This window comes from Camellia sinensis, chromosome 5 (assembly GCF_055761805.1).
Source record: "Camellia sinensis isolate YWXY chromosome 5, ASM5576180v1, whole genome shotgun sequence".
NCBI lineage: Eukaryota > Viridiplantae > Streptophyta > Magnoliopsida > Ericales > Theaceae > Camellia > Camellia sinensis.
In genome coordinates, this window is record NC_138965.1 from 40,198,103 (window position 1) to 40,201,097 (window position 2,995).

General features: G+C 38.9%; 1 long non-coding RNA gene across 1 annotated transcript; it reads right to left on the bottom strand.

The window, feature by feature from the left end:
• Window positions 1-337: 337 nt before the first annotated feature.
• Window positions 338-1,003, bottom strand: LOC145790088 (uncharacterized). Its single transcript, XR_014328730.1, has 3 exons — window positions 873-1,003; window positions 633-735; window positions 338-467 (listed from the first exon to the last, which is right to left on the bottom strand). It is a non-coding gene; the product is annotated as an uncharacterized LOC145790088 (long non-coding RNA).
• Window positions 1,004-2,995: the final 1,992 nt, after the last annotated feature.

The window sequence follows — 2,995 nt, forward strand, 5'->3', positions numbered from 1 at the left end:
GGCTTGGCATAACTTCGGCTTAACATAACAGGAAAGGGACAAGGCATGCATACAATACTTAGACATAACACATAACCACCAGGCAAGACAAGATTCATGAATGCAAACTTAACAAGACAAAGCTATGTAAATGAACATGAACATGACTACAACATGAGTATGAATGGTTACAGCAACTTAACATGGCAAAACATATACATGCATGCAAGCATGACTAGGACATGAAATGTGGGTTGTCACACCAGGGGCCTGTGCCAGCAGAAATTAAAATGTTAAGATGCAAATAAATATTAGACAATTAAAAATTATATAAGACCAATATTTCTAATAACCTTCTGCTCTGTAGCTTGTCTGGTATTATCCTCCCTAACAAAAACAGCAAAAAGAGTAGCAGGATTGGCCACAGGATTCCTGGCAACCTCAACCAGCTGTTGTAATGACTCTAGAGATCCAGGCCTAGCTGCAAGCTATAGGTAAGATCTCAATCAGAACTAGGCACAATCTGATTTAGCCACCATATCAAACAAAATGAATAGTCACAAACCTTTAGCCAACGTATCAACAAAATTATGAAAAATGGCCAATATAAAAGAACTTCAACAGAGACAAAGGAGTAAAATAAGGTTAAAGACCTACAGCTTCTTGGCCAGTCATTGCATCCACAACAAGCAAAACTTCTGTGGGATTTAGTGCCCGTTTAACTTCTTTCAATTCATCCATCATTGTCTTGTCAATCTGACAGTAAGTAAAAAAAATAAAAGAAGATAGATCAGTTAAAATAAGGTTGAAAAGTACATATATAATAATTATTATTATTTTATTAAAAACACAGATCTTATTAAAAGTAGCCCCAAATAGATAGCTGATATAACCTGAAGTCTTCCAGCTGTGTCCACTATGACCACATCCATATTCTTCCTTTTGGCCTCTTCTAGACCTTGCCTAGCTATTTCTGCAGGTTTAACACCAGTTCCTGCTGCATAAACAGGCACATCCACCTATCCCAAGCTTATCATTGAATATGAGAATGAATTACGTGATCATGAATTTTGTTAGGTCCCTATGTTGTCAAATCCGGAGACAAAACATTGTGTTGATTCAAATGTATTTTTTTGTGTTTTTGTTCTGTCCGCTCGAGCGGAGCCTTGTGAGCTCGAGCGTAGATTAGCAGGTCTCAGTAGTTTGTCAGGGCAAGCAAAAAATACTGGTGGGTGTGATTTTACGCTCGAGCGGATTCTCCTACGCTCGAGCGCATCTCAGTTTGTTCGCACACAGTTTTTGGTCAGTCCGCTCGAGCGGGCTGTGTTGAGCTCGAGCGGAGATCGCGGATCCAGATTCCTATTTAAAGCTGTTAAGGATGTTTTTTTGAAGGGTTCTTTTCCTAGATCTGATCTACAAGCACTAGGGTTGTGTTTAAAGTTTTCTTTGGAGATTTTTCATAGTTTTCCTTGATGTTCTTGAGAGAGTTCTGAACTTATGCATTGAGATTCATACATCAAGGAGGTTTCTTCTTAAGTTTCAAGTAAGTTCTCTTCGGTGGATTCCGAAGATTAAAGCGTAGAATCCAAAAGGCGTTTGATTCTACGCAGTCGTTAATTCGACAAGTGAAGTTGTGGTGTGGAATCAACTTCAGGATCAATTCCGTGACGAAGGCGTGGTGAAAGAGTTACAGAAGATTCAGAGACAAATTGACTGGGTTGGGTAATTTGTATGGTATCTTTGTAATCTTTTCGTTCTTCAGTAGTGGATTGATAGTGGCGGTTCGCCCGTGGTTTTTGATTACAATTGAAGGATCTTCAATTGTGGTTTTTTCCACGTAAAAAATCGTTTGTGTCGATTTATTGTTTATTTTCAAAAACAAACAAACTAAAATCACTTTCGTAAGTGTTTGATGATTTTAGGTTGAGTGTTTTGAATTAATTGGGATTTGGAATAAGTTAATCTTGATCTAATCACAAATCACGTAGGATTTTCAATTGGTATCAGAGCGGGTCACTCTTTGTTTTTTCAAAACTATAGGAGTGTGATTTTGTGTGATTAGTATCATGGATTCTATTCGTGAAGGTAACTCGACTCATAGACCCCCATTACTTGATGGTACAAACTATTCTTATTGGAAAGCTCGTATGAGAGCATTTTTAAAATCCATCGATGAGAAAGTTTGGCACTCCGTAATCTTTGGGTGGAGTGAACCTACAATCACCATTGATGGGATTGATATTCCTAAACCCCTTGATAAATGGGACACAACCGATTACCAGAATTCGAGTTGGAACAGCAAAGCTCTCAACTCCCTCTTCTGCTCTGTCACACCTGAAGAATTCCGTTGAATTTGCACGTGTGAAATAGCAAAAGAGGCGTGGGATATTCTTGAAACGATTCACGAAGGTACTACCTCTGTTAAAAGGTCAAAACTTCAACGTCTCACGTCCGCCTTTGAAACCCTTTTTATGCGCGATGATGAGACGTTCGATGAATTTTATGCAAAACTCAGTGATATCGTGAATTCCTATTTCACTCTCGGTGAAAAAATCCCGGAAGCAAAAGTTGTTGGAAAAATTTTGAGGTCCCTTCCCGAGAGGTTCCAACCAAAGGTGACAGCCATTGAGGAGGCTCAGAATGTTGATACCCTCAAGCTCGATCAATTGGTTGGAAATTTGCAGACTTATGAAGCCCACCAAATTTCTAAGAAAAAGCAAAAAGAAAATATGGCTTTCACGAGTGCCCATGAGACTGCAAAACCTCCGGAGACTGAATTTGATTTAGAGTCTGAGATGACGGCTATGCTTACAAAACAGTTTAAAAATTTTTTGAAAAGGAAGCCGAATTTCAGAGCCCCTATTTCAAAAGATAAGAGTAATGACAAACCCAAAACTGTTCCACCAAAATTTGCTCGAACTACTGAAAAAAGGATTGTAAGGGGACCAGGGGTCAAGTGTTATGAATGTCAAGGGTTTGGCCATATGTCTCTTGAATGCCCTTCGAAAAAGAATCG